Source organism: Heptranchias perlo, chromosome 14, assembly GCF_035084215.1.
Source record: "Heptranchias perlo isolate sHepPer1 chromosome 14, sHepPer1.hap1, whole genome shotgun sequence".
NCBI classification, from domain to species: domain Eukaryota; kingdom Metazoa; phylum Chordata; class Chondrichthyes; order Hexanchiformes; family Hexanchidae; genus Heptranchias; species Heptranchias perlo.
The window spans coordinates 46,963,844-46,975,599 of NC_090338.1; the positions used below are offsets into that span (position 1 = coordinate 46,963,844).

Genomic DNA, 11,756 nt, shown 5'->3' on the forward strand with positions numbered 1-11,756 from the left:
CGTTGGCCATTGTCTCCATTTCAACCATTTAAAAAAACATGGCCCTAAATTTCCTCACTATCTTCAGCACTTAGGGCATTATTGCACTAAAAAGATCAAGGAAATTTATGTACCGTTAATGCACTAGACACAAGTTCCTTCGATCTTCTTGGCAGCTTTGAAAATCTGCTCACCCAAGTATGCCGGGGCTCATTTGCATAGGAGCACCTCTCATCTGGTGTCGCTGTACTCGGGAATTTCCTGCTTTTATGCTGCTACTGCACTCTGGAAAAGTTAGACCCATATAAAACAGGCACAGGTACTCCCCCAGTCACAGGCAGAAGTGAAGGCGGTTGAGAGCTTTGAAGAGTCCCCTACTTTGCTTACTGATTTCTAGCTTCACAGATATTTTTTCAAACTGTTTTTTTCACACTGAGACTTGGACCACTCCCCACCCACCCCCCTGCAGTACTATGGTCTTATCCCACCTCTACATTTTTGATGCCACCCACATACTCAGAACAACTCATAGATCTCTATACCAACCTTATGGAGGAGAAGGAGGAACAGCATGTAGGAGAAGAAAATAAAGTAGCATGGAAGAAGACATTGACAGTGAGTAACAGGGTCTTCTCCTTCTAGATGGCAAGGCTGACACTCCATGATGGCTTGATGGCTTGCTGCCTGGCATACCCGAAGAAAAGAAAGAAAGACTTGCATTTAACAGTGTCTTTCATCACCTCAGGATGTTCTACAGCACTTTACAACCAATGAAATACTCTTGAAGTATAGTCACTGTTGTAATGTAGGGAATACAGCAGCCAATTGGCAAACAGCAAGGCCCCACAAACAGAAATGTGATAATGACCAGATAATCTGTTATATTGATGTTAATTGAGGGACAAATATTGACCAGGACACCAGAGAGAAGTCCCCTACTCTTCTTCGAAATAGTGCCATGTGATCTTTTACATCCACCTGCGAGGACAGTCAAGGCATCAGTTTAACATCTCATCAGAAAGATGGCACCTCTGATAGTACAGCACTCCCCCTCAGTACTGCATTGGAGTGTAAGCCTAGATTTTGTGCTCAAGTTTCTGGAGTGAGACTTGAACCAACAGCCTTCTTGACCTAGAGACATGAGTGCTACCAACTGAGCCACAACTGACCCAACAGGCTGGCCATTCTGTCCTCTATCTCTTTCTGTGAAAAATTCACAGCCTTTTGGTGAGATGCTGCCCTGTCACAGTGCCCGGCGGACACAGCTGATCTGTGTCTGCTCATCCTTCTGGCAAGTGGTTGTTCAGGTGAGGGTAAGAGATGCCCTGAGTGGATAGAATGCAAACGGGTTGAGGAAAGAACCTCTGAAGCCTCCCCCTGCTGTCCCCAAGTGCTCTAATAAAGACTGTAGTCTCCACAAAGACTGCACTGCTTCTGCACTGAAACTTCCTGGGGTCTAAGCCGCTAACTAAGCATTTAGAATGTGATTATGCCAAATCTTACACCACTTCATATACAAATGAACTCACCCAGGAAACTTGCGTGAAACTCTCTCTGCTGGTGAACGGCACAACTTTCCAGCACAACAACGGCGCAATGAACATGGAGGAAATTCAGGGCCATTGACTTTCCTTCCCATTTTACTCGCAAGGAAGAAGACATAAACATTGCTTCATTCACTATTAATGGACATTTTTGGACTCGGCATTCAATGGAATTGGAATATGATGTCCAGAGTCTTCTGGATTAGAGATTATAGGAGAGATTTTCCTTAGTCTGTGCTGAGGTGCACTGGATCGGCAGCAAATATAGGAAAAACAGATAGGTCGGAATGCACACCTTAAAGGAGCCCACCCGATTTTGCTCCATTTGAATTAATCGAGCAGGGTTCCTTTACAAGCATGTGCTCCAACCCACCCAGTTTTCCAATATTCGTTAAGCCCAGTGAGTCTGGTGCAGACTAAGGGAAATCGGCCCTTAAATCTTTCACATATCAGCAGTAGAATATATGCATGGAGCAGCATCGATCTATTTGAAGTATCATTTCACCTAATTTTATACACAAAAGAGATTTCTAGTAAATGTATTTATAGCATGGTAACATGTAAAAAGGGTTTTCTTTAATAATGATGACCTGGAAGGGGTTTGATGACTGTTAGGCCTATGCTTTGAGGAAATTTTACATTCAAGTATTACCATGTTACTAAACCATGCTTTAATTTACATATCTTCCAGTGCATAATCAATTATTTTATTGATGTCTTCAATTAGAATTGTTTTTCTTTCATTACAGAAAGATAGTGCTACTTTGAGAAAACAAATTTCAGACCTGTTCCAAGAAATTAGAATGCTGTTGACCAAGCAGGAAAAGCAAATTTTGGACACGGTTATAACAGAAAAGAACATAAACCTATCAAAAGTCTTAAAGAAGATACAAGAATTAGAAATTAAAAGAGAAGTTATTACTCACCTTATTCAGGAAGTGCAAGACCTGAAAAATCAAAAAGACCCACTATTCTTTATTAAGGTAATGGATTCAACTATAGTCATTTCAATAATTACATTGATAAATTGCTCTTACTATGCTGTTTGAAGTTTTCATTTTTATATACTTACTTGGCAATATCCTCCCTCTCTAGCAGAATTCTACACAAGTTGATTAAACAGAAATGATACGAATTGAGATGCAGTTCACTTGTATACAGTGCTGACAGTGTAAAGTGCATACTACATAGCTAAACTGAGAAACTATTTTCCACCCTCAGCCTTTCCCTTCCTTCAACAATGCTCCGGCTTTTAAAACCCGTTCCTTGTCTTCCCTAATCATTGTTGCCTAAGTTACCTTGTCTGCTTCTTTACATTTTTCAATTTTGGTAGTATCCAGCTTTTCATTTGGTGTCACAATTTTTAAAATTCCAACCAGTATGCAACATCCTTCATGTATACTGGTGGTAGTGGATTATTTCAGGTTTGTAAAAACTCACAGTTTACAAATGACACAGGCACAACCTCATGCATATGTTCAAGGTTCAAAATTAGAGTCTGACAATCATTTTTAGAAATATAAAGTGGGTCAAACAGTGCTGTGTGTTAAAGCAGCAACTTGTGGCTTATGAGATTATGGGCCCGATATTAGGAGGGTGGCAGGTTCGCAGCGGGGGTCGACTGGGCCCGTGGGTAACGCGCCCAGTGAAATCAGTGTGCTCCGCACGGAATCGCAGGCTAATTGGATCCACTTACCTGTGCTTCCGGGTTTCGCACTGGAAAGCTGCGCAGCGGGCGGACTGCGCATGCGCAGCATAGACTGTCAGCTGGAGGAGCTCTATTTAAAGGGGCAGTCCTCCACTGACTGATGCTTCATGGAAATAGGAAAAATTACAGCATGGAGCAGCCCAGGGGGAAGGCTGCTCCCAGATTTAATGATGCCTCACTCCAGGTCTTATTGGATGGGGTGAGGAGGAGGGGGAGGACAGAGATCTTCCCCCCGGCGGGCGGGAGGAAGCGGCCTGCCTCTGCCACCAAGAAGGCCTGGCTCGAGGTGGCAGAGGAGGTCACCAGCACCACTAACATATCGCCCACCTGCATACAGTGCAGGAGGCGCTTCAATCACCTAAGTAGGTCAGCCGAAGTGAGTACACTTACTCATTCCCCTACACTCCGTCTGCCACATCACCGCCCCCACATCTCCTTCTGCACTGCCAACACTACTCTTATCACATCACCCCTCACACCCATTGTGTCACTGCAGAGTGGGTGTAGGTGTATTTGCAGGGCTCTTTTGTACAGACGACTGAGCGACGTCGGCGATGTCCCCGGTGGCACCCTGGAAGGATGAGAAGGAGAAGTTGTTGAGGGCAGTGGTGACTTTGACAGCGACAGGTAAGAAGATGGTGCTCGGGCCAGCCGGGAGCAGTTCGGCATGAAGGAGGCTGCAGATGTCCACGACTACATGTCGAGTGACTCTGAGCCTCCGTGTGCACTGCTGCTCAGAGAGGTCCAGGAAGCTGAGCCTCGGTCTGTGGACCCTGTGGCGAGGGTAGTGCCTTCTGCGACGCATCTTTCTCTGCGGTTGTCCTCCCTCCTGCTGTGCAGGTGGATGTGTCACAGCACTGTGTTGAGGGACTCCACGTGTCAGAGGTGGACGGCGTGGCCGGCGAGGCTGGTGATGCTGTTCGTCCTCCGAGGAGGTCATGACTGCAGCTACGGCGGCCCCCATCCGGAAGATGTACATTTGAGGGGGTCCACAAGGTAGGTACATGTGTCTGGACACTGGGGTAAGTGTGCAAGTTGATGAATTTTATTGTTAGGAGGAGGGTGGTGGAGGCCAAACTTTGTCCAAAGTGACAGAGTGGCCTCCTGCAATGAGTGAGGGTCTCCCCCCCTACCTGTCAAATGGACCTTTGCAGCTGCCACAGGCTGATGGCTGCAACATGTCCATTTGAACTGGGAGTGTTTCCCCCAGTACTGGAAACAGTCCCAGTTGTTTGCAAAATCCCACCCCTCCTAAAATGTTATGTTAATCAGGTCTCTAAACGACCTGAAATACCTTAATGAGTACTTTAAGTGGCACCCCGCCGGCTTTAATTGCTGGCGGGAGTCCCACATGCGGGGGCTGCGCACGCATGTCAGCGCGTCGCTGGGGAACCCGGAAGTGGGCCCGTTGGAGCCAGGCTCCAGACCCGCCCTGGGAATCCCTGATTTTCGCAGCCCCCCTGCCACGAAAGCGCCCACTCGGGGATGCGAAAATCGAAAATCGAGCCCTATATGTGTAGGGGGCAGGTTTGTCCCATGTTAAGCTGAGTTCTTGATCTCAGCTGTACTGCTGCAGGGAGGTATAGAATGGAGATCCTGGGGAAGGAAAATCCCATGGGAAATCTCCACTAGGCTGATTCACTGTGCACCTTCAAGAGAGAGCTGGACCGGTTCCCGGCTGGGGTGGAGATCGCATTGCACCGGAGGTAGGTACCAATTAATATAAGCTATGGTCAATCTCCTGTACTAATTTTGATTACCTAGAGGGATCAGAGAGCAAATTTCCAGATTTATCAAATTAGTCTTGGCTTTTTGCTTTGGTTTTGGTTTGTGGGACCAGTGATGGCAAGGATGGATTTAAAAAAAAGAGATTGTATGTTCTCTTAGAGGATACATTGTCCAAAGGAAAAAACAGGTTCATATATTGTAGCTCTGAAATCAGTTTGCACACAGTTTCATTAGTTTTCAGATTAACTGGGGGGTCCTACATGCAGTAACAACAGTGGTCGACATGTTCACATGCGCCTAATAATATTTTCACTGCTTTAAGATAGTACTGTCATGAATTTTCAAAACAATATTAATGTACATACCATAAATTAATTTATCTATAAAGTACTCAATTCCAAGAACTTGGTGTTGTACAATAACGGGAAAGATGTAAAGTAATAAATCATGTGTGCTTTAACTACATTTAAATATTTGATTTTTTTTCCAGGATTTCAAATCTACTTATGAAAGGTAGGATTTTAGATAATAGACAGCACAAACAAAAGGGCCAATTTTAACTCAGCCCATCTGGTGGAAACGGGGCGGTGGTGTAGTTAAAATTGCTTTGGGGAATATACCGCCACGTTCTCGCTCTGCTGCCATACTTGATGGGGCCTCCTGCTGGGCGGCCCAGGTGCCTGCCTGAATCAGACAGTTGCCTCCTTACTCTGTGTAAAAACAGTACTATGATGTATATAGGATTCCAATGCAATTTTGAAGGACAACCAGGTGGAGCGTATGCTGTGCCTAGTTGTGCCTTGCAGTGAGGAGGAAGTGCAAAACTATTTTTGTAGGGCCAAGAGTGGATCCTCAGGCTCCAGAAGAATAATATGGGCGACTGTTGCCCAGGAGACCCCCTCCCATCCACAATCAGTCTCCCCCGACCTACCTTCCTGCCGGTTGGTTCGGCCTTTGGCCGTCCGATATTGTGCCGGCCAGAAGCTGGCAAGCTGTCAGGTGTGAGCTCAACTTCAGCATGGTAATGAGGCCCGGCCTTCAAAATGTACTGGGCTTCCCGCCAGCCAGTCCCTTAGAATGCATGCTACACAGAACTGTTGAAATTACTGCATTTGATAGAAAACAATGTGTAGAATTTTATCAGCTCATACTTGATTTTTTTTAAGTATAGAATGTGGTGAAAAGCTCGCTAGTTTAAAAATATGTATAATGTAGACATTGGAAACTAGATCGCCACATTATCTAGTTGATTCACTCATGAATCTCAATTTCATCAGTACATAAAAAAATCTTTACCTGACTGACTAGTTTTGAACCTTTGTGTCAAAAGCTAAACATTTTGTTTTGTAGCCAATTTGACAAGTTGTTCAGGAAACAACCTTATATTAAGTGAGATTTATAATGTTCGTTTTCCAAATGGCATATTTAATGGTTCCATTTCTGTATGGGAAAAGTGAAGGGTTGGAACAACTGTGTATCATTTTTGTCACAATAACAATGGGTCAGATTTTGTTGTCAAAATAACAGTGAGGCTAATGGCGCTCGCTGTTATTTATGCGTAAATGGTACAGCAACTTCAGGACAGGGGCAGATGTGCAGTTAAATGCGAATATCCAAAAGTTGCTGTCTGAGTTGCGCTGCTCTGTCGTTAGTTTTGTGAAAACGGCATTTTGCTATCTGCCTCACCATTGACATACATTGAATATTGTGAAGTTGCTGTATATGCAAGGTAGATACGAACTAAACCTGCTGCAGATATTTAGGCTGGTAATTAGAAGTACAAATACCTTTTTAATGATGTGATAAGTGTTAATGACTGCCAATTGACCTCTCTCACATACCGAAAATTAACTATTATAGTGTGGAGCCTCATTCCTACTGATTGTGAATTGTTTTAGCAGATTTTAGAAATATCAAATTTTTACATTTTTTTCTTACTTTTCCTTTCTGTCTCTCTTTTCTCTCTGTCTTAATCCAGTCTTTCTTACCCTCTCTTTATTTCTCTTTCTTTACCTGATTTGACATTGAATTCACCCCCTTTAATTTACCCTCCTTCTAAGTCCTTCTGCTATTTATTTCCCAATCCTAAAATCTCTTTGGTTGAAAAGATACCCTGTTGGTTTCCCTGTTCACTCAGGTCCCAGATGCCCTGTTTCCCTCACTGTACCATTATCAGTTCCCACCTTCAGTAACCTGGTGGGTAAAAGTTTATGCGCTGAAGGATGCAGAGGCAAATCTAACTAACGGCAGATGGTGTTAAATGCCCTACTACAGTGAAATCTGGCCCCTTATGTATAAGTGATGTGATGAGGCATTTCAACATGATCTGGTGTCTTTGTGAATAAATAGGGAGGCCATTTCTCACTTTTTTATGAAGTTCCCAATTTACATAAAAATTCAATTAGATAATAAAAATGTTAAAACATATTTGAAATTTGCCTGACTGTATTACATACAGAAAAAGCAGATTGTACTTTTGAGATTGAGCAAAGAGTGATGTTAATCAGAAATATTTGGTTTTATTCTAATTGCTGCAAAACAATTTCAGGATTTCTAACAACAATACAGAAGTAGAAAAACTGAAGGTGTCCTGGAAGAAGCTTGATGAAACCACAATATCGACTATCAAACAGGAGACTAAGCGAATCTTTGAGATGTTAAACACATTAATTTTTGACCACCCTGGTAAGTACTTGGCAGTAGTTAGGTGAAGTCTATTAAGGCCAGTACATATTTTATAAGAAGTTGGGAAACTAATTTTAAGTGTGCGAGAAATAAACGTGTATTTTAATAAATGTAATTTATAGTGTCTTTTATATATATCACCGGTAACCAATGTGAATTGGACAGAAATTTAAGGAGGGAGATTATTCTAGAAATTCATTACAAAGGGATCTGCTTAGAGAGATTGTAAAATAGTTTGAAATAAGGAGAATTCATATAAAATAAATTTATTACAAAGGAACCAAAAAGCTGCAGTGCATTTACATTAATTGATATTCAGCAAGCAATAACTAATGAATATGTAAAATAGGAAAGATGTATATCGTGAAAATTCTAGGTCACAAGATATCCAAATTGGCTCATAAAAGGCAAGTAATTATGCTGTGGGAGTTTCATCATTAGATATGTGAGATTAAGTGTATTTGAAGAATAAGTTTAGTCAGGGGTTTTATTGAGGCTTAAATGATATTAGAGAGGAGGTGCAATTTATGTTAAAGGAGTCTGAAAAAGAGCTTGTAGTTGTATGTATTATGACCCCTGAAATAGGCAGTAAACATTCAGTATTTCTAAAGAGGAAAAGCAAGAACAGAACAGAGCAATGAAGTTGAAAAATAGAAATTCCATGATGGGCCAAATGGCCTCCTTCTGTGTTGTAAGATTCTATGACTCCATGAAAAGTAGTGATATTGGCAATGGTATCACATTGAAACACAAGGAGAAGCATCAAATGAAGGAGAGTAATAAAAAAACAAATTACCTCAAGGAAAGCAGTTATAATGAGAGAAATACAGCATGTGATTCAAAGCAATAAACAGTTGTCTGATAATAAGGATCATTAAGATTAAAAGAGAAAGAAAGGCTGAAGGAAGTACTTTATATTCAAAATAATTGCTCATTTTTACTCAAAACAAATTCTAGGAAATATTGTTGATCTTACAGGTTATTTTTATCCTCACAGAGACTGACAATGTGGGGGGAAAATTTAAGTAGCACTGGAAACTAGTGCAAAATGGGTGTCACACCTGCAACGTACACCCGAAGACGTCAGCCCGAGGCGCGCTGGAAATTGGGACTTAGGCCTGGGCTCCATAAAGCCGTGGATCTGCAGAGCACTCCTGCTCCTTCTGGTTGCACAGAAATGAAAGTATAAAAAAGTTAACTTACATTTTTCTGGGCCGCCTCCAGCTGCTCATTTAAAGACTGCTGGTTAGGCCACTGGAGACCCGGAAAAACTGAGCGGAACACATGCGGCGCAGACTATAACACCTGTTTCAGGTCGTCGGTCTCCAATATGGCAGCTGACGCACTTCCGGAGGCAATCAGGCATGAGAAGCTGCCACTGAAATTTGTCCTCCCATTGCAATTTGTTTACCCAAAAAACAGGGGTAACGAGAACCAATTTCTCCACTTCCTCCTTAACTGGCTCCATTGATATATATTATGGGGATAGCCTACATGCATCGTAGAGCAGCTCCACTGGTTTCATTAAGAGCCAATACGCATCCTGGTCTGGCGACTAACTCTGCAAAAGCCACCAGAGACCAAATATATAGCTGAACACAACCAGCAATCATTTTTCCCTATTTAGGAGGTTCTCAGTTACCCTCAGGCCAGTCTGAAGAGCTGGCTCCCACTGAAATCAATGGAGCTGCCCCAGAACAGAATTGTTTAGATAACCAACAGCACTGGAGCTCATCGCTGGAGGTGAGAAGATTCAAAATGTTGATCTTTAAAAGTATGAAAACAACCTGTAAAATCAACCTGGGGTGGGGGGGTGTAGTGAAGGGAGATTTCTATTGCTTGAAATTTAAGGCAAAATTTTAAGTATGTCTAAGAGTTCTATATATATTTTTTGAGAGAAGTACTATAAACAGAAAGCCTCATACTGTCCCTCAAGTATTTTTCACCAGCATTAGGAAAATGAGAGATATGATACAGAATGTTGTGGGTTATATGCAGAAAAAGTAACTATAATTAGCTTGAAGATGTATATGATTTTCACAGTGTAAGGTTTAAAATGTTTGGAAGAGATAGGAAAACAGAATAGGGGAGTGAAAATAGAGTCTCCCAGGCACTTGGATGTTAAAGTGAAAGGTAAAAAAGGAACTGTAAAGTGGATTATTAATTAACTGGGTTGTAAGAAACAAAGGTCATCGATGGTAATAGTTAAAATTAGGAAACTGAAACCAAATAAATATTGTAATAGCTGGCCCTGAAATTCCTGCTGGTGTTGATAACAATGCTTATTAAGTAGTGTAAGAATATAGATATGGTTTTACATTACCTTTGTACAGAACAGGATAGGCACATATAGATTATTAAATAAATAAGTGAGTCGAATAATATTGAAATAAAGGGGTTGTTAAGATTAAAACACATATTGGGTTATATTGGATAACCCCCGAAAACGGCCGCTGGGATCGCGGTGCACGATTAACCTGCGCCCGTTCGTTGCACTGCAGGCAGCATGTAACATTCATACTGTCTGACATTTTCAGTGATTGCTACGTGCTGTCAGCACTACCTGCGCTGTTTATTGGCTGCGTGTATCAACAGGGGGCACCGATATCGGGAGTGGCTAGCTCGACTTGAAGGCAGCCTGCACCTCTTAAAGGGGAGATGCATTGTGGTTGCAGGAAGTGTTGTGACAAGTGATTCCTGGGCTCTGATAGTTGGAAGAATGGCTGTGCCTGCGAGGGAGCATGCACCAAGGTTCTCGGATGATGCATTAGAGGCCTTGGTGGAAGAGGTGGACAGAAGGAAGGGCATCCTATATCCGTAGGGGGGCAGGAGGCCATCCAGACATATGCTTAAGAGGCAGTGGGAGGCAGTAGCAGACAAGGTCAATGCCAGCAGCATAGCGCCAAGAACATGGAAGCAGTGCAGGAAGAAGTACAATAATTTGACATGAGTGGTCTAGGTGATTGAGTTCAACTGTCAAGTGGTATATCCTACCAACTGCGCCACTAGCCGCATCCACTGCTCCATACACTACATCCCTCATCACCCACCTACCAACAAACTCTTTCGATCAGTACTCAAACTCTTCAAATCAGACACTTCATATCACCATCACACATTACCACTCTTGCAAGCCGCACACCCACAACTCACACGTCACACATACTGGCAGCTAGTCAACCATGACAGCTCACCGGTGGGCAAGGTTGCACACTTGTTCTGCTGCTGAGAAGTTTTTTTTAATTCATTCATGGGATGTGGGCGTCGCTGGCAAGGCCAACATTTATTGCCCATCCTTAATTGTCCTTCAGAAGGTGGTGATGAGCCACCTTCTTGAACTGCTGCAGTCCGTGTGGTGAAGGTTCTCCCACAGTGCTGTTAGGAAGGGAGTTCCAGGATTTTGACCCAGCGAAGATGAAGGAACGGCGATATATTTCCAAGTCAGGATGGTGTGTGACTTGGAGGGAAACGTGTAGGTGGTGTTGTTCCCATGTGCCTGCTGCCCTTGTCCTTCTAGGTGGTAGAGGTCGCGTGTTTAGGAGGTGCTGTCGAAGAAGCCATGGTGAATTACTGCAGTGCATCTGTAGATGGTACACACTGCAGCCACGGTGAGCCAGTGGTGAAGGGAGTGAATGTTTAGGGTGGTGGATGGGGTGCCAATCAAACGGGCTGCTTTGTCCTGGATGGTGTCGAGCTTCTTGAGTGTTGTTGGAGCTGCACTCATTCAGGCAAGTGGAGACTATTCCATCATACTCCTGATTTGTGCCTTGTAGATGGTGGAAAGGGAGTCAGGAGGTGATTCACTCGCTGCAGAATACCCAGCCTCTGACCTGCTCTTATAGCCACAGTATTTATGTGGCTGGTCCAGTTAAGTTTCTGGTCAGTGGTGACCCCCAGATGTTGTTGGTGGGGGATTCGGCGATGGTAATGCCGTTGAATGTCAAGGGGAAGTGGTTAGACTCTCTCTTTTTGGAGATGGTCATTGCTTGGCACTTGTCTGGCGCGAATGTTACTTGCCACTTATCAGCCCAAGCCTGGACGTTGTCCAGGTCTTGCTGCATGAGGGCACGGACTGCTTCATTATCTGAGGGGTTGTGAATGGAACTGAAAAC

General features: G+C 43.3%; 1 long non-coding RNA gene across 1 annotated transcript in view; it reads right to left on the reverse strand.

The window, feature by feature from the left end:
- The window catches only part of LOC137332500 (uncharacterized), a 117,296-nt gene extending 114,406 nt beyond the window's left edge, over positions 1-2,890 (reverse strand). Inside the window, exons 1-2 of the long non-coding RNA XR_010965677.1 lie at positions 2,822-2,890; positions 2,450-2,470 (exon numbers count right to left, since the gene is read on the reverse strand). This is a non-coding gene — a long non-coding RNA (uncharacterized lncRNA). The remainder of the gene's footprint in view (positions 1-2,449; positions 2,471-2,821) is intronic.
- Positions 2,891-11,756: the final 8,866 nt, after the last annotated feature.